We start from the raw sequence: 20,343 nt of genomic DNA on the forward strand, positions 1-20,343 counted from the left end.
AGGATCCCACATGCCTTGGAAGAAATAGGCCTGTGGGCCACAACTGTTAAGCCTGTGCTCTAGAGCCCGGCAGCCTCAACTGCTGAGCCCACGTGCTGCAACTACTGAAGCCACATAGCCCAGAGCCGGTGATCTGCAGTAAGAGAAACCACTGCAATGAGAAGCCCGCCCACTGCAACTAGAGAGCGGCCCCCTGGCGGAAACTGGAGAAAAGCCCGTGCGGCAATGAAATGTGCAGCAATGAAGATGCAGCACAGACAAAAGTAAATAAATAGACAAATAAAATCATAAAAAAGAAAAAATCGATCTAGATGATATATATCTAGATGATAGATCTAGATGATCTAGATAATATATAAAAAATATATCTAGATGATATAACTGGCCTAAAACGGAGGTGTTTGTGGGATGCTGAAGTTAACTGTGACTCAAGATCTTGTTCCCAGGGGAGAAAGGAGAATCTGAAGTACAATCCACCATTTCCAAGAATCTCTCTGCAATTCTTTCATCTGTAAAGGCCAGAGAAGACTGAAATGTACCTGAAGAGTGAACTGGCCCAAATACAGCACCTGTAGATCCTGTGTTACCAAGTAACATTTCCCCGCTGCCTGCAACATAACAGGACTAGGAAGGAGTACAGACAAGAAGAAGAAAAAGAAGGCTTGAAAACTGACTCCACACCACCACCCCCAGGAGGCCACGGAAAACCTGTAGCAAAGCAGGATGCCTCTGCCCATAAGACTCAGACTCCTGACCGTGGTCAGCTCTGAGGCCAAGTGCTCAAGCCAGGCTTCCCCTAAACCAGAAGAAAGGATCTTGTGCACCCATCGTCCTAAGTCAGCCAGCTACATCTCACTGAAGACCTTGCTTAATGCAAAAGACTTTCTACAGGATCTGGAATTTGTCCCATCTGATGAAAAGCAAAAGCAAGTCTGCACTGAAAAAATGAAACCGTAATTCAGAGCAAGAAAGAGCGGAAACAGTCAGAGGGCGTGGCAATGACTGAGCTCTTCATGGAGTGGTAACCAGCCCTGTAAGTGCAGGTCTTAGGAGTCCAGGGGCCAGGCTGTAGCACTTTGGGTTCAGGGTCCCTCCTGGCAGTTCAAAGATTGGCTGTGGCTCTTGCCTGATGGTTCACTAGTTGATATATTTGCTAAAGGTAAGAACTGTCTCGAGGATAACGGAGTTTGTCTGGATCCAAATGTTCAGAAACGGGATGCAGTGGTACTGGAACTCATCTATCCCAAACGTCCTTGGGATAAATCACTTTTCTTGCAGTTCTGAGAAACCTTTACAGCTTCATGGTAAAGTATTCATCGCACTTGAGATTCTGAATTGGTTGGTCTCTCCTTTGTTTGGAATTTGGGATTAAAAAACATAGATATACCTAGACCTAAAGGCTATAAAGTCAAGGGTTTTTTCTAACCTTTTAATTTTTATTTATTCATGCATATTTTTGGCCATGCTGCAAGGCATGTGCGATCTTTGTTCCCTGACCAGGGATCGAACCTGCACCTGATGCAGTGGGAAAAATGGAGTCTTAACCACTGGACCAACAGGGAAGTCCTGAAGTCAACTTTTATCAACTTACTGAAAACTCAGATAAGATGAAGTTCACAGATTGCTCTCTTTACCAGACCTGATTTAACCCTTTGTGGAGAACTTGGATGAACACATCTAGCTTCTGTGACTTTTATCTTTTTCCATTAACTCCTCCGATACTTTATTTCTTCATTCTCCCAGAAGTCCCTTCCCTCCTCCCACCCCTGGGTTGGGGGCCTGACATGGAGTAGACCCTCTTCCCAAACTACCGACTATGTGATGCTACAGAGAATGGAGGTGCAGTTTGCAAAAAAAGATTGTTTGTTATTCTTATTGCAAGCTTTGCAATGGCCACGATGCCATTTAGAAGATGTTGGCATCACCCCTGGCCCATAGACCACCTCCGAATTATCAGTGTCTAATCACAGAGCAGAGTTGCAGTGTCATAAATGTCACCACACTCCACGGCTCTGATATATGCCCTCGTTAAGGTCGAGAACAGGAAATTTAAATATCAGGGTTGAGCTTCTGAGCAATCATGTCATTTCTATTGACCACCTAATGAAAATGAATGACATTTAACAGTGAAAAGATAAGTTTACCTGGGGCTCCCAGCTGCCATAGCTGTGCTTCTGCCGTTGCCAAGAAAGGCTTTCACCATACGTTTAATTTTAAGATTCTCCTGTTACCAGGGGGATAGGGGGCAAGGCATAAATTGGGAGTTTGAGACTGACATATACACCCTACTATATATAAAATATACACAGTCCATAGTGTTCCAAAGAGTCAGACACAACTGAAGCAACTTAGCATGCATGCATATATAAACCAGGGGCGTTCCTGGTGGCTAGGTTGTAAAGAATCCGTCTGCAATGCAAGAGATGTGGATTCGATCCCTGGGTTGGGAAGATCCCCAGGAAGAGGGCATGGCAGCCCACTGCAGTATTCTTGCCTGGAAAATCTCACAGACAGAGGAGCCTCGTGGGCTACAGTCTGTAGGGTCACAGAGTCAGACACAAAGCAACCGAGCATACGTGCGCACGTATTTAAAATAGATCACTAATAAGGACAGACTGTACAGTACACGGAACTCTACTTAATACTTGGGGTACATGTATGTGTCGAACTGATTCACTCTGCTGTATACCTAACACCCAACACTGTTAATCAAGTATACTCCAGCAAAAATTAATTCTAAAAAACAATTGAAGAAAGCACAGGAAGACTGAGGACATGTTGGGGGCTTTCACTCTTCAATTTCTTTACCAAGCCACATACATAAAGATTTAGACACTGGTAAGCATCATAAGAACACTGACAGATTAACCATAAAGGCCGAAGTAAGGAGAAGATGAACGCTTTGGATAATCTATCTGGGTAGATAATGCCTAAGATATTTTCCTGGGGTCCTATAGATTCGACGTTTAATAGCAACTGTAAAAACATCCAAAGAGGGTGTGTGAATATGAACATAGAAATAGCCACATAGTGATAAACCATTCGCACCAGAAAATGAAGCAAAGGTGTGTCATCACATGTATGAAACGGGGCAAGAGTTAATTGCATTGGCGGAATCTAATTTATAGTCGTGAGAGGGAAAAAAAATTCCCAAGAAACCACGGTAACCATTGCTGGCAAGGGGATTGCAGACACGGCTCCTGGCAACTGTGGCCTTGACTAATTTAAGGAGTCTGACATCACTTGTTAAACAAGAAACTTTCTATTCCTTTTGAAATTAATCATGAGGGTGGAAAGCAAGAAAAGACTCCCCTTGACCATGAGATTTTGCAGAGAACTTTGAGCTCCAAAGCCCATGGAGAACCATTCAGACGTATTGCCCCGACACGCATGTTGAAAGCAGCCCATGCCCCACAAGACTCTCCAGCTCCTTGATCTGCGCCGGGAGGGCAGGCCGATGGCTGGGAAGGTGGCAGCCTTTGTGTGCAGCCTCCACCTGTGACTTACCAGCTGTGGAACCTTGGAAAGGGGACTGATTTTTCTCTGCCTCAGTTTCCTCTTCTGAAAAATGGAGATGTTAATTTGCTGTCATTGTTTAGTCCTGACTCTTTGCGACCCCATGGACTGCTGTCCACCAGGCTCCTCTGGCCATGGAATTCTCCAGGAAAGAATACTGGAGTGACTTGCCATTTTCTTCTCCAGGGGATCATCCCCACCCAGGGATCGAATTCGTGTCTCCTGCATTGCAGGCAGATTCTTTACCACTGAGCCAACAAGGAAGCCCTGCGGATGTTAATATGCCTATTTTATAGGACTGTTGGGAGGACCAAGTTACTCTTTTAAGTCCTTGGAGCAGAATGTGGTACACAGCCATGTTATATGTTTGTGAAATAAATAAAGCAGGTAAGGGAGATGTGTTTGCTTGCTTAGCGTCTCCCCTCCTAGAACACGAGGTCGGTGAGGAAAGGACCTATTTTGCCCTCTGTGCATTCTCAGTGCTAAGATAGTGGCGGGGGGGAGGAGGGGAGCGGTCCCTGATCTTCTGACGTGCAGTCCTCCTGGGTTTCCCCAAAGTGTTTCAATGCCACCTTTGTCCAGTAACCTTGTTTGGGTGATTTGGCTTCTGTGTTTAATTGTGGACTCAGAAATATTTTAGGGCAACAAATTCTCTGGGAATCCAATTTTGTTTTTTTGTTTTTTTTTTTTAATAATTTTTCTGATGTGGACTATTTTAAAAGTCATTATTGAATTTGTTTCAATATTACTTCTGTTTTATGTTTTGGTGGGGGTTTCTTTTGCCACAAGGCATGTGGGATTTTTGCTTCTTAGCCAGGAGTTGAATCCCCACACCCTGCATTGGAAGGCAAGTCCTAACCTCTGGACCTCCAGGGAAGTCCTCCAATTTTTTTTAACATAGGTATTTGCTTATTGAGATCTTATAGTTTAAGGCCTAGAGCTCCTCCTGGCCCAAATATATGGTCCAGAAATAGTACTAAGCAAAATTTTTTTTACATATTGAGATATTGGGAAAATTCTGACTTATACATGAGTACACACTTGTGGGCTAAGTTACTTCAGTCATATCCAACTCTTTGAGACCCTACGGACTGTAGCCCACCAGCCTCCTCTGTCCGTGGGATTCTCCAGGCAAGAACACTGGAGTGGGTTGTTACGCCCTTCTCCAGGGAATCTTCCTGACCCAGAGATCAAACCCTCATCTCTTATGTCTCCTGCATTGGCAGGTGGATGTTTTCTATCACTGAGCCACCAGGGAAGCCCCTCTTGTTGGTTATCTATTTTAAACATAACAGTGGTCTCATGACTTCTTTATGTCATTTCCTCCTTTCCATGCTGTCTCTTCTCTTTAAGCAGTTCTAATTATTGAAATTTACCTTCCAGTTTGGTGCTCCGGCTTCCCTATGGTTTCTTTCCTATTTTCCTCTTGGAGCTCTCTTGGGTGTGCCGTGGTTGTTGTGACGGTGGTGGTGTTGCTTTTACGTTGTGTTACTTCCTGGTCTATTTCCTTAAGTTTATCTCCTAGCGGTTTTACTGACTTTTTCCATTTCAGCTTTCAGATTTCAAGAGCCCTCCAGTTCTTGTTTTATGGATGTAACATATCCTCTTATCATCCCTGGAGGAGTTCAATTACAAAATGTTTGGGGGAGTTTGTTCTTCTCCTTTCTGTATGGTCCCCAGCCTGTCTGGGCTCCTTTTCATTTTTACTCTTTTGTCTCTTTCATGTTAGCAGCATTGACCTGCCCTCTGTTCTCTTTTTCCATCCACATGAGAGAAGCTGGGGGAAGCCCCGTGCGGGGCTGGCCTCATGACCTGTTGAACCTCACTGTGGGGTTTTGGGAAGAGGTGGCCATTTTGTCAAGTGACCTTCACAAATCTGTTTGAGCATTCTTTGGCACTGCCTTTCTTAGGGACTGGAATGAAAACTGACCTTTTCCAGTCCTGTGGACACTGCTGAGTTTTCCAAATGTGCTGGCATATTGAGTGCAGCACTTTCACAGCATCATCTTTCAGGATTTGAAATAGCTCAACGGGAATTCCATCACCTCCACTTGCTTTGTTTGTAGTGATGCTTCCTAAGGCCCACTTGACTTCATATTCCAGGATGTCTGGTTCTAGGTGAGTGATCACACCATCATGGTTATCTGGGTCACGAAGATCTTTTTTGTATAGTTCTTCTGTGTATTCTTGCCACCTCTTCTTAGTATCTTCTGCTTCTGTTAGGTCCATACTATTTTTGTCCTTTATTGAGTCCATCTTTGCATGAAATGTTCCCTTGGTATCTCTAATTTTCTTGAAGAGATCTCTAGTCTTTCCCATTCTATTGTTTTCCTTTTTTTTTTTTTTTTCTTTTGCATTGATCACTGAGGAAGGCTTTCTTATCACTCCTTCCTATTTTTTGTTACTCTGTATTCAAATGGGTATATCTTTCCTTTTCTCCTTTGCCTTCCACTTCTCTTCTTTTCACAGCTATTTGTAAGGCCTCCTCAGAAAACCATTTTGCTTTTTTGCATTTCTTTTTCTTGGGATGGTCTTGATCCCTGCCTCCTGTATAATGTCACGAACCTTTTTCCATAATTTTTCAGGCACTCTGTCTATCAAATCTAATCCCTTGAATCTATTTGTCACTTCCACTGTATAATTGTAAGGGATTTTATTTAGGTCATACCTGAATGGTCTAGTGATTTTTCTACTTTCCTCAATTTAAGTCTGAATTTTGCAATAAAGAATTCGTGATCTGAGGCACAGTCAGCTTCCAGTCTTGTTTTTGCTGACTGTATAGAGCTTCTCCATCTTTGCCTGCAAAGAATAATTAGTCTGATTTTGGTATTGACCACCTGGTGATGTCCATGTCTAGAGTCATCTCTTGTGTTTTTGGAAGAGGGTGTTTGCTGTGACCAGTGCATTCTCTTGGTGAAACTCTGTCAACCTGTGCCCTGCTTCATTTTGTACTCCGAGGCTGAACTTGCTGGATACTCCATGTATCTCTTGACTTCCTACTTCTTCACTGCAGTCCCCTATGATGAAAAGGACATCTTTTTTTGGTGTTAGTTCTAGAAGGTCTTGCAGGTCTTCATAGAACCATTCAACTTCAGCTTCTTCAGCATTAGTGGTTGGGGTATAGTCTTGGATTACTGTGATATTGAATGGTTTGTCTTGGAAACGAACAGAGATCATTCTGTCATTTTTTTTTTTTTTCATTTACAGAACCATTCTGTAATTTTTGAGATTCCACCCAAGTACTGCATTTCGGACTCTTTTGTTGACTATGAGGGCTACTCCATTTCTTCTAAGGGATTCTTGCCCACAGTAGTAGATATAATGGTCATCTGAATTAAATTCACCCATTATAGTTCATTTTAGTTTACTAATTCCTAAAATGCTGATGTTTACTCTTGCCTTCTCCTGTTTGACCACTTCCAATTTACCCTGATTCATGGACTTATTGTTCCAGGTTCCTATGCAATATTGCTCTTTACAACATCGGACTTTACTTCCATCACCAGTCAAATCCACAACTGGGCATTGTTTTTGCTCTGGCTCCATCTCTTCATTCTTTCTGGAGTTATTTCTCCGCTATTCTCTAGTAGCATACTGGGCACCTACCCACCTGGGGAGTTCATCTTTCAGAGATCAAATCACCAACATCCGTTGGATCATAGAAAAAGCAAGAGAGTTCCATAAAAACATCTACTTCTGCTTTATTGACTATGTTAAAGCCTTTGACTGTGTGGATCATGACAAACTGTGGAAAATTCTTCAAGAGATGGGAATACCAGACCACCTTACCTGCCTCCTGAGAAATCTGTATGCAGGTCAAGAAACAACAGTTAGAACCAGACATGGAATAACAGCCTGGTTTCAAATTCGAAGAGGAACAACTCAAGGCTGTACATTATCACCTTGCTTATTTAACGTATATGCAGAGTAGAAAGAAAGAAGAAAGAAAGTGAAGTCGTTCAGTTGTGTCTGACTCTTTGCGACCCCATGGACTGTAGCCCACCAGGCTCCTCCATGCATGGTATTTTCTAGGCAAGAGTACTGAAGTGGGTTGCCATTTCCTTCTCCAGGGGATCTTCCCTACCCAGGGATTTGAACCCAGGTCTCCAACATTGCGGGCAGATGCTTTACTGTCTGAGCCATCAGGGAATCTAGATCATGAGAAACGCTGGGCTGGAAGAAGCACAAGCTGGAATCAAGATTGCCGGGAGAAATATCAACAACCTCAGATATGCAGATGACACCACCCTTATAGCAGAAAGTGAAGAGGAACTAAAGAGCCTCTTGATGAAAGTGAAGGAGGAGAGTGAAAAAGTTGGCTTAAAGCTCAACATTCAAGAAACTAAGATCATGGCATCTGGTCCCATTACTTCTTGGCAAATAGATGGGAAAACAATGGAAACAGTGACAGGCTTTATTTTCTTGGGCTCCAAAATCACTGCAGATGATGACCGCAGCCATGAAATTAAAAGATACTTGCTCCTTGGAAGAAAAGTTATGACCAACCTAGACAGCATATTAATAAGCAGAGATAATATTTTGACAACAAAGGTCCATCTAGTCAAAGCTACAGTTTTTCTATTAGTCAAGTATGGATGTGAGAGTTGGACTGTAAAGAAAGCTGAGCACCGAAGAATTGATGCTTTTGAACTGTGGTGTTGAAGAAGACTCTTGAGAGTCCCTTGGACTGCAAGGAGATCCAACCAGTCCATCCTAAAGGAGATCAGTCCTGAATACTCATTGAAAGGACTGCTGCTGAAGCTGAAGCTCCAATACTTTGGGCACCTGTTGCAAAGAACTGACTCATTTGAAAAGACCCTGCTGCTGGGAAAGATTTAAGTCTGGAGTAAACAGGGTTGATAGAGGATGAGGTGATTGGATGGCATCACCGACTCTATGGACATGAGTCTGAGCAAGTTCAAGGAGTTGGTGATGGGACAGGGAAGCCTGGCATGCTGCAGTCCATCGGGTCGCAAAGAGTGGGACATGACTGAGTGACTGAACTGAACTGAACCAAACTCAAAGAGCATCTGTTCCACTGGGCAAAAATAAGCTCATCTCACGCTTCTCACTGTGGAGAGCTGTGGTGAGTCATGTGTGTGTGTGTGTGTTAGTGGCTTAGTCGTGTCCAGCTCTTTGCGACCCCATGGACTGTAGCCCCCCAGGTTCCTTTGTCCATGAAATTCTCCAGGCAAGAATAATGGAATGGGTTGCCAGTTCCTGCTCCAGTCATCATATTTATGTGGATACATATGGATATCCATATATCCAATTTATGGATTTTCTTCCACCCATGCTTAAGTCATTGTCCTACTGGAAACTCAGAGAGCTGTGTTTTGAAAGGGATGATTTTGGAATGCCTCGAAGGGAAAGGAAGGTCAGTCAAAGCCAAGAGCAAGCCAACAGGCAGTGAGTCATAACCAGTCATAAATTCTACTTCAGGACGTTAAGGTGATAGGCTATGCAGACTCTGACTCATGAGTAACAGTAACGTCTCCTCCCGATGTGGTAGGTGTGACAGATGAATTAGCAGTGCTAGTTTGGGTGACAAATGAACAAGCCTTGTTACTTGCCCTCTACTTTGACAGTGAATTGAGCTTGTCTTTCAGGTATGGAGAGGTGAGAGCATAAAAATCTTTCTTTTAAGGCTTGTTAGGGTTGGAATGTCACATTTCTACATCTGCATCATATATTTAATAAAGCTGAATGAGACAAGCCAGTTTACATGGCTGGGGATAAATTGGAACATGTCATTAGACACATCACTTCTGAAGTCAGCTGCAGAAAGCAAGTTGATACAGTGCATGGGGTCTATGAGTATGCTGCTAATGTTTTGCTTGCACACGTGTTTACACACACACTCAAGACCTTGGAATTGGTCCTTGCAAATGCCTACGATGTACTTTGACATTCAAGGGAAATGTCCTTGTAATCAATCCTATGAGATACTGGAAAATAGTTCAGCAAAAGATAAAACACTAAGCAGAACACATTATTCCTCTGAAAAACTTGTGTCATTTAACAAGCTTAAGTCTTTTCCCCTATGCTGCCTTGGGATGAGAACTCTTTCAGCCAGAAAGACTCTTATCTGCAATTTGTAGGGGACCAGCTCCATCGTGGCTACTCTCACGCCATGTTCCCACATAAGCCTTGGAGGCAAGGCCCCGCTGCAGCCTGACTTGTCTCAGTGAGCATCGATCATCCTCTCAGGAACTCAGTGAGAGAGGCAGTCTTGAGAGGAGATATCCCCAAGCTGTGTCCCGTCCACTGCCCGACCTGTGGGAAATGCCACAAGGCAGTTTCTCATCTGTTCCCCTTGGTCCCCAGGAGCCATGGGACTTTCCACCTGCTCCCCGGCCTTCAGAAACAGATGCAGACTCTATAGCGACTTGGGGTCCTCAGGAACAGCGTCCCCCTGTTCATGTCACCTTCATCGTTGGGTCCTTTGGGTTTGGTGGTGTCCCGTGGGACAGAGACACAGATAACTAACACACGCTGATCTTATGAGGATTGTCTAAATCCACCTGGGTTTGTGTCCTTAGCAGTGTGGCAAGCCCATCTTCCTGCATTCTAAGCGGCCACACGCTGCTGCCTAGTGAACGCTTGACTGCTTGGAGTTGCTGTTATTTAGTGGTACAGTCATGTCCGACTTTTTGTGACCCCCATGGACTGTAACCCACCAGGCTCCTCTGTCCATGGGACTTCCCAGGCAAGAATACTGGAGTGGGTTGCCATTTCCTTTCCCAGGGAATCTTCCTGACCCAGGGATTGAACCCAAATCTCCTGCATTGGCAGGTGGATGACAGCTTGGTAGAAAACCTGCTCAACAGTAGCTTAAGAGGGAGAGGATGTTTACATTCCTCACATGCTAAGAAGTCTGGACATGGGCAGCTGCTACGTTAAGTGACGGACATGATGTCAGAGCTGGTGTCACTGCAATAGTTCAGCAGGCTTCTTGGTCCCAAGATAGCTGCTGTGGTGGCAAGCATCACATCTGTATTCAAGGCAGGATGAAGCAGTAAAGGCAGGTTCCAGCTATGCATCTGTTTACTTTAGGAAAGCAATAGCTTTCCCAGAAGCCTGCCTGCAGACTTCCACTTGTGCATTATTGGCCCTAACAGCATCACACCAACCTGAGCTTCAGGGGAGGCCAGTTTTGAAAGAGAGGAACTAGATTGGCATGATTGGCCTAGACTAGATCAGACTAGTGGTAGTACCCTGCTGGGTGGGTCTACTTGCCTCTCGGAACCAGGCAGGAACCTCATTAGTGAGACAGAGGGGAGAATGGATTGGGTAGGCAACAACTGTGTCTGCCACTTGAGCCAATGTGGCCAGTCCCAGCTTGTCAGCTCCCGAAGACTGATCAGTAGCTGACTCCAGTCTGTCCCTGCTTGTGATTCAACTGCAGCTCCTACTCAAAGTGGACAATGAAGAGGTGATTGTGAGGACCTTGTGAAAACAATTTCCAAGTCTGCAGAAACTGTGGGACTTACCTAAAAGCAAAAAAAAAAAGAAAAGAAAACTATGAGAGTTGTCACGATCAAAGACTATAGACACACCAGCCTTGAATGCCTTTTGAGGCCTTTTTTCTTTTCTTCATTCCAGAGGTGAAATACCAGAAAGTGAAAATTGCTGAGTCATGTCCGACTCTTTGCAACCACATGGACTGTACAGTCCATGGAATTCTCCAGGCCAGAATACTGGAGTGGGTAGCCTTTCCCTTTTCCAGGGGATCTTCCCAACCAGGGATCAAACCCAGGTCTCCCGTATTGTAGGCAGATTCTTTACCAGCTGAGTTACAAGGAAGTCTAAAATGTCAGAATTGACATCAAAGGGTTAGAAGAGGATGATATTAGGTGGATGTTAAGGGTCTGAAGCCACCGCAAGCTTATCTCCCTTTGCAGAATTCTAATCATGGTTAAGTTTCCTTCAGGTAAGAGTACTATATTGCCTCATTTAATTAAGAAATAGTTGGGATTGTTACCTAAGTTTTGGTAGATTGACGCAAGGAAAATTAACCTATCTGGTCAGGAGGGAAAACTTTCAAATGCTGCCAATGGCCCTAATGCCTAAGGAGACAGGCTATAAGGACTTAACCTACCCTCTCCTTTCCCTTTCATTTGCCAAACTCCTCAAGACCCTGCTTTAAAATAACTTGCTTTGTGAAATCATGCACAAATTTCTCAAAGTTAGTCCAGCCATCTGTAATCTAATAGTCCCTTTCCATATTTCTCTTTTCCCTAACATTTTACCACTGGTACACGGGAATGACTGACTTATCCAGCCATCTCACCCACCAGATTAGGAATATTCCCAAGGGAGAAGTTTTGTCCCAAACATTTAGTACAAGGTTGGAAGCACAGTAGTAAGTTCTCACCATGTTCTTATTGAATAAAATCTATTTAAACTTTGAATAATTATTAACTTATAACATTGAAGCCCTACACCTTTTTTAAAATTGAAGTATAGCTGCCGTACAATATAATGTCACAGGTGTACAACACTGTGATTCATAAATTTTAAAGATTACACTCCATTTATAGTTATTATAAAATACTGGCTATATTCCCTGTGTTGTACAATATATCTTTGTATCTTATTTTATGCCTAATAGTTTGTACCTCTGACTCCCCTAACCTCGATCTTGGCTCTCCTGACTGGTAACCACTAGTTTGTTCCCTACAAATGAGTCTGTTCTTTTTGTTCTTTTCGTGAGTCTGTTGTGTTTTTAGATGCCACATATAAGTGATATGATACAGTATTTGATATAAGATAAAGTCTTACATCTTAATTCAAGCACATAAAAATTTAAAAATACACTCAGAAACTCAAAATAGGAAGCAAATGCAAAGCAAGAAAAATATTTGCGACTCCCATCATGTGAAAAATGGTTTATTTTCCTAATATATATAAACCTCTAAGAGTTGAGATAAAAACAATAAACAGGCAAGGACACAGACAAATCACTTAAAATGAAGTATGCTGTGCTGTGTTTAGTCGCTCATTCATGTCCGACTCTGTGCGACCCCATGGACTGTAGCCCACCAGGCTCCTCTGTCCATGGGATTCTCCAGCCAAGAATACTGGAGTGGGTTGCCGTGCCCTCCTCCAGGGGATCTTCCCAAATGACCCTTAATCCAATGAAAACATGCTCAGTACTACTCATAATTTTTAAGATGCTAATTAAAAATAAGTTGAGGTGCTCTTCTCACTTATCATATTGGCAAAAATCCAAAAGTTCAACAGTATAGTCTGTTAGTGAGACTGTTGGAAAATGAACGATTTCAGTGTTTCTGGGAGTGGTACAAACGGTGTCATCTTGAGAGGATACTGTGTGGCACTATCTATGCAATCATGTTACAAATACTTTCACTCTTTAAACCAATTTTCCTCCTTCTAGGAACTCCTCTTGCAGAAATCTCTGCACAGTTACAAAATGATGCACACAGGCACGGGATGTGGAATTGACCAATACTGTAAGATGAGAGGGGTTCCCAGGTGGCGATAGTGGTAAAGAACCCACCTGCCAAACAGGAGATGTAAGAGATGTGGGTTCGATTCCTGGTTCGGGAAGATCCCCTGGAGGGGAGCATGGCAACCCACTCCAGTCTTCTTTCCTGGAGAATCCCAAGGACAGAGGACCCTGGCAGGTGGCTGGGGGGCTCCAATGCCGGGGGACACAGAGTCAGACACGACTTAAGCAACTTAGCACGCACAGCACAGCAAGATGAGAAGCAAGCCATTTCCGTAGGTGAAGAGTGGTTAATTAAACTATGGTAGGATTTCCCTGGCAGTCCAATGTTTAAGGCTCCACGCTTCCAATGCAAGGGGCACGGGTTGGACCCTGGTTGGGGAACTAGGATCCCACACGCTGTTCAGCGCAGCCAAAAATTATAAATAAATGAATTAATTAATAATCTTTCAAAAATAAATAAGTAAACTACGGTAGGTCCTCACAATGGAACACTATGCAGCTGAACTCAAAGGAGGATGCCTTCTCTGTTGTGCCCTGGGAAGGCCCCAGGGCAAATGGTTCAGTGGAAAAGCAAAGTTTAGCATAGTGACCACAATGCAATGCTTTCTGTTTCATGAAGGGGAGGATAAACTTTCGCATTTGTTTTTGTTTGTAACTGCAGAAAATACTGGTTGTGTGTACTGCAAGGGAGTGAGCAGATGGCAAAACTGGGTGGATGGAGTGGAACCAAAACTTCTCACTGTGTACCATTTTGGCTTTTAAAACCTGTGAATTATTACATATTCCAAAAATTAAAATTTTTAAATCCTACATCTTGCCCATAAGTTTTAGAGACAGTGTGTGTCTTTGTATCTCTGCTGCACCTTTTACAAAATCAGTGAATCTTGGCAAATCTCTTAACCCCTCTGAAGAAGAATTTGATGAGTAGACAAATGCAAAAAAAAAAAAAATCAGACTTGAAACAGAAGTAGTTCTGTGCACGTGTGGGCTGCTATTAGCAGCGAATTTAGTAAGAATTATTTTAAAGAGCTCTTGCAGGCGTGTGTGCTCAGTCACTTCAGTCGTGTTTGACGCCGAGACCCCATAGACTGTATCCTGCCAGGCTCCTCTGTCCATGGGATTCTTCAGGTAAAAACACTGGAGTGGGTCGCCATTCCCTCCTCCAGGTGAATCTTCCCAACCCAGGGATCAAACCCTTGTCTCCTGCATTGCAGGCAGATTCTTTACTGCTGAGCCACCGGGGAAGCCCAAAGAGCTAAGGTGACCTCTTCAGTGACTAAAGGTGGTTCTAGTGGCAAAGCACCCGCCTGCCAGTGCAGAAGACATAAGAGACGCAGGTTCGATCCCTGGGTCGGGAAGATCCCCTGGAGGAGGGCATGGCAACCCACTCCAGTATGCTTGCCTGGAGAACCCCATGGACAGAGGAGCCTGGCGGGCTGCAGTCCACGGGGTAGCGAAGAGATGGACACGACTGAGAACTTAGCAGGCACGCATGGTAAGAGCTTCAGAATCTTCAGTATTCTTGTGTGATAGGGGTAAGCTGTTTTCATTTTTGAAGATAATAAAATGAACGCCAAAAGAAAGAAGGTGATTAATTCAAGATAGCACTGAGTGTAGGACAATGCAGGAGCTGGCAACGGGGCTCTGTATATCACACATATGAACACAGCTACGAGCCAAGTGCATTGATGGCTACGCCGTTTTAGCAAATCCAAAAGAAAACACCGTCAACCTAATTTGGAGGTATTCTAAATACACAACCTGTTTCAAAACGCAAGATAGCTACCAAACACAACCCTTGCCAGTAACTGCCACAAATCTTGATGAAATCAATCGTTTGAAATCTTCCTTCTAATTTTCTAGAGGCCCAGAGAATGGGGGTCACCACCAGGTTGGGAGTTTCTAGGGAGAAACTTGAAATAAATATTTTAAAAAGCCTTCCTCTGCAGAACTTCGCACGTACAGTACAGTCCTACACATTCTCACCCTGTGATTGTTTATTTAAAAAGAAAATAAAGAATTACTAGTGCAGAAATGATATCATTAGCAGGGCACTGTCAGCAAATTCACCTACTCCTCTTAGCTGGCTTAGTTTGCCTTTTTCTGTGTAAAATGAATACGTGTGTGACATTCTGAGATCTGGATTATTTACCCGGTAGGGTCGATTTCAAAAACAGTACAAAGAAACAGCTTAGGTGGGCTGTTTCTTCACAACACATTGTGAAGAAATTGTGCCCCCTGCTGCTTTAATTCGATATTAACGTCGCCAGCTTAACAATTGTTTTGGAAAAATGTTCAACCTGCAGGGGTGCAGGATGGTGCTGTGACTTCAAGGTCATTTAAATGTCCTCTCAGATGCAGTTTCTTCCAGCAATTAGGAACTCTGCTTGACACCGACCTTGGGGCAAAGGAAGCAAAGAAGAAATGCTTCCTTTTGTGATGCTTGTAAAGACATTTGTCCTAAGAACCTTCGCGTTATTTCATGTATCTTTGTAACCTCTGAAGATGAAATATGAACAAGATGCAAAGCTTGGAGAGACGTGCTGGCTGACAGTGAGCACAGGGCCCCTTTATTAGGACACAAAGGGCATTTTCTAAGTGCTCAGAGAAATAAAAATGCTCCTTGAGACTGACTGACTTCCTTCAGTGTGAGAAGACTTAACACTGATGAATAGCAATTCATGACCGTGCACTGGGGGCCTTCGAAGTTACTGCTAACTTGCTATGAGCCACTGATTCAGATCCTCAGTGCACCCCCAAAAGGACTCCAGGCCTGGACAAAAGCATCAACTGGAAATGTAGCAATTGTAACCCCGGCCCCTTTTCTTGGGGTCCTCATTTCTTTTTTCTTCACACCTGGTTCCCTTCGTTGCCTGTTGCCTGTCAACCTGGGCTTTTAAATCTATACCTTTTTTCTGGCCTGGTACTGATTTCCCACAGGTTGCCCGGAGATCTTTCAGGAAGTTTATTGACAGAGCTTCCCTTCTTTCCCTCTGCCATGGGCTGAATGTTTTTATCCTCCCAGAAGCCGTATGTTGAAGCCCTAAACCCAAGGTGATGGTACTTGGAAGTGGGTCTTTGGGAGGTGATTAGGGTGCAATGAGATCGTGAGGCTGAGGCCCCATAATAGGATGAGTGCCTTTATATGGGGATGTAGGGAACAGAACTTTTTTCCCCTCCATGTGAAGACACAGTAAGATGGTGGTTGTTGCAAACCAAGAAATGAGCCTTCACCATGAACTCAGCCCTGCGGGCACCCTGATCTCTGACTTCTAACCTTGAGAACTGTGAGAAGCCCATGTCTGTTGTTTAAGCCACTCAATCCATGATGTTTTGTTATAGCAGCCTAAGCTGGGATGTTCTCTTAAAAAAATATTTACATCTTTTGGAGAAATTCTGAACATAGGAAGGACTTTGATGATCCATTTGTCCATGGAGAAGATCATGGAGGCGTTTTGGTGTAGAGAATACATATTTCTCCTAGCCACAGCTGCAGGGTGCAACTCTGCTTTTCTGTCAACCGCGGAGAGAATAAGGCTTTCCAGTCTGAAGGATGCAAAGCTTTGTTCTAGATTCAAGAAATAGGAAGGCAGTAAAAACTGTCTCCCCGACCCCGTCCCCTAGAAAGGTTTTTCATTCTTCCCAGGCCCCTTTGGCCTTTGATGAGGGCTGTCATATTTAGAGAAGAAAAATACACATGTGGTTAAATCTGAATTTTAAATAAACAATGAATGCTTTAACACTTGTATTTGTTATTTGTCTAAAATTCAGATTTAACTTGGGTCCTGTATTTTGTCTGGAAATCCTGTCTTTAACTGTTTTCATGCCTTCTGTTTCCAGGGCGTTCTAAACACACCTGAGGGACACCTGAGCCGGGTCAGAGGGAAGCGGGCCCTGGGCTCAGAGACCACCGCGGTCCCCCAGGCACCGTGGTTGTCCGGAGACTCATCGCCCTCTAGCGGCCACCAGGGACATCACACCAGCCGAGCGGGCAGGTCGGGTAAGATGCTCCTGAGTCCACATCCTCACGGTGGTCCTTGAGGACAGCAAAAAGGACCTGCCAAGCTTATAACTGACTATATCGAGATCTATTTTCCTCAGAGCCCTTGCGCAAGAAAGTGGCCCTGTTTCCAGTAGCAAAAATGGAGATTCCCTTTCTTCCATTAAAAGTACACTGGAAGAGTACCTCTCTGGAATAGCTTATGCTGATGGTGGCAGTCTAAACTTGGGTTGCCCTCACTCCGTCACTGATGACTGTGGGATCGCTGTTGTCATCTCCTTTGGGGGAGAAATCCAAGCCCTTCTCCCTATTGACCCCCAGTGATTTGTCAAAGTGTGTTCCTTTAGACTTCAAGCTCAAAAGACTTATCTATAATGTGCCTGGCACTCAGATACATTTAAATGAACTGACTTTGAAATTCACTAGTGGCTTTGAATTAAAAATATAGAAGAAACCTGCTCTTATCCTTGGGGAATGACTGCTGAATCAGGAGAGGAAAAAACCGAAGTGCTTACCATCAGCCATGGCTGTGGAATTTGGTCTTACATTTCATTTCCACCCTTTTTCCCCTTAACATTTAAGTTTTATTTATTTATTTGTTACATGTTTATATTTGGCTCTGCTGGGTCTTTGCTGGGTGGGCTTTTCTCTAGTTGCAGTGAGCAGAAGTTATGCTTTAACTGCAGCGTGGGGGCTTCTCATCGAAGTAGCTTGTCTTGTTGCAGAGCATGGGGCTCTAGGTCACGTGGGCTCAGTAATGGCAGTCTGTCTGTAGAGTACTGACTTAATAGTCGTGGCACACAGGCTTAATCGCTCTGTGAAATATGAATCTTTCTGGTCCAGAGCTTGAACCAGTGTCTCCTACATTGGCAGGCAGATTCTCTACCACCGAGCCACAAGGGAAACCCTCATTTCCACTCTTAACATGCTCAACTGATGACTGGAGTTGGACCTGCATGGAAGGATTGATAAATATGAGGCTGTTTTGCAGACAGGGCTGGCTTGTAGTGTTTCATGAAACAACAGTTATGTCAAGGATTGTGGAATGGAAGCAGAGCACAGTTTCTAGGATCCAGAGATGACTCCCAGATTACACCCTGAGTTCCTTGAAGGACTTCCTAAGTGATCAATGCAAAGAAATAAAGGGAAACAATAGAATGGGAAAGACTAGATATCTTTTCAAGAAAATTAGAGACATCAAGGGAACATTTCATGCAAAGATGGGCACAATAAAGGATAGAAACCATCCAGGCATAACAGAAGCAGAAGATATTAAGAAACAGTGGCAAAAATACACCGAAGAACTACACAAAAAAGGTCTTAATGACCCAGATAATCACAATGGTGTGATCACCCACCTAGAGCCAGACATCCTGGAGTGTGAAGTCAATGGGCCTTAGGAAGTATCACTATGAACAAAACTAGTGGAGGTGATGGAATTCCAGCTGAGTCACTTCAAATCCTAAAAGATGATGCTGTCAAAGTGCTGCACTCAGTATGCCAGCAAATTTGGAAAACTCAGCTGTGGCCACAGGACTGGAAAAGGTCAGTTTTCATTCCAATCCCAAAGAAAGGCAATGCCAAAGAATGCTCAAACTACTGCACAATTGCACTCATCTCACACGCTAGTAGAGTAATATTAAAAATTCTCCAAGCCAGGCTTTAGTAATACGTGAACCGTGAACTTCCAGATGTTCAAGCTGGTTTTAGAAAAGGCAGAGGAACCAGAGATCAAATTGCCATTCACTGGATTATCGAAAAAGCAAGAGAACTCCAGAAAAACATCTACTTCTGCTTTACCGACTATGCCAAAGCCCTTGACTATGTGGATCACAACAAAGTGTGGAAAATTCTTCAAGAGATGGGAATACCAGACCACCTGACCTGCCTCTTGAGAAACCTATATTCAGGTCAGGAAGCAGCAGTTAGAACTGGACATGGAACAGCAGACTGGTTCCAAATAGGAAAAGGAGTACGTCAAGGCTGTATATTGTCACCCTGCTTATTTAACTTATATGCAGGGTATATCATGAGAAATGCTGGGCTGGAAGAAGCACAAGCTGGACTCCAGATTGCTGGGAGAAATATCAATAACCTCAGATATGCAGATGACACCACCCTTATGGCAGAAAGTGAAGAAGAACTAAAGAGCCTCTTGATGAAAGTGAAAGAGGAGAGTGAAAAAGTTGGCTTAAAGCTCAACATTCAGAAAAATAAAATCATGGCATCCAGTCCCATCACTTCATGGCAAATAGGTGGGGAAACAGTGGCTGACTTTATTTTTGGGGGCTCCAAAATCACTGCAGATTGTGACTGCAGCCATTGAAATTAAAAGATGCTTGCTCCTTGGAAGAAAAGTTATGATCTACCTAGGTAGCATATTAAAAAGCAGAGACATTACTTTGCCAACAAAGTCTGTCTGGTCAAGGCTATGGTTTTTCCAGTGGTCATGTATGGATGTGAGAGTTGGACTATAAAGAAGGCTGAGTGCTGAAGAATTGATGCTTTTGAACTGTGGTGTTGGAGAAGACTCTTGAGAGTCCCTTGGACTGCAAGTAGATCCAACCAGTCCATCCTAAAGGAGATCAGTCCTGGGTGTTCACTGGAAGGACTGATGTTGAAGCTGAAATGCCAATACTTTGGCCACCTGATGTGAAGAGCTGACTCATTTGAAAAGAACCTGATGCTTGAAAGATTGAGGGCAGGAGGAGAAGGGGACAACAGAGGATGAGATGGTTGGATGGCATCACTGACTCAATGGACATGGGTTTGGGTCAACTCTGGGAGCTGGTGATGGACAGGGAGGCCTGGCATGCTGCAGTTCATGGGGTCACAAAGAGTCAGACATGACTGAGCAACTGAACTGACCTGGGGACAAGGTGACTTTTAGTCTCCACAAGTCTCCCTCAATCCACCTGAAGAGCACAGAAACAATCATCTTGCTTTGAATTTTCAAGACAAATCCCCTAGAAGTTGCCCCCCTTTAGCCAAATTGCCTCTCTGAAACCATTGCTACACAAATGTGCTGGACTTTTGCCACCTGGCATCCATCTTAGTCCAAATCCATCATCCCACAGGGTAGGGTGGTAAGTATTTGCACAGAAAATTGAAATATCAAGTACTCACCCTTTTTAGAATAACTCATAAGGAAGATAGTAATTATTGAGCGTCTAATATGTGCCAAGCACTCTCTGGTGTGATCTTCATGGTATATTAGTGAGCTCAGGCTCTTTCAACAAAATGCTTTAGCCTGAGTGGCTTAAACAACAGATATTTATTATTCACAGTTCTAGAGACCAGAAAACTGAGCTTGGGGTGTTAGCATGTTCAGGTTCTTGGTGAGAGTCCTCTT

The 20,343-nt window shown here is 43.7% G+C and overlaps 1 pseudogene; it reads left to right on the forward strand.

The window, feature by feature from the left end:
• The window catches only part of LOC122685247, a 31,006-nt pseudogene extending 13,816 nt beyond the window's left edge, over positions 1-17,190 (forward strand).
• Positions 17,191-20,343: the final 3,153 nt, after the last annotated feature.

This window comes from Cervus elaphus, chromosome 28 (genome assembly GCF_910594005.1).
Source record: "Cervus elaphus chromosome 28, mCerEla1.1, whole genome shotgun sequence".
Lineage (NCBI taxonomy): Eukaryota > Metazoa > Chordata > Mammalia > Artiodactyla > Cervidae > Cervus > Cervus elaphus.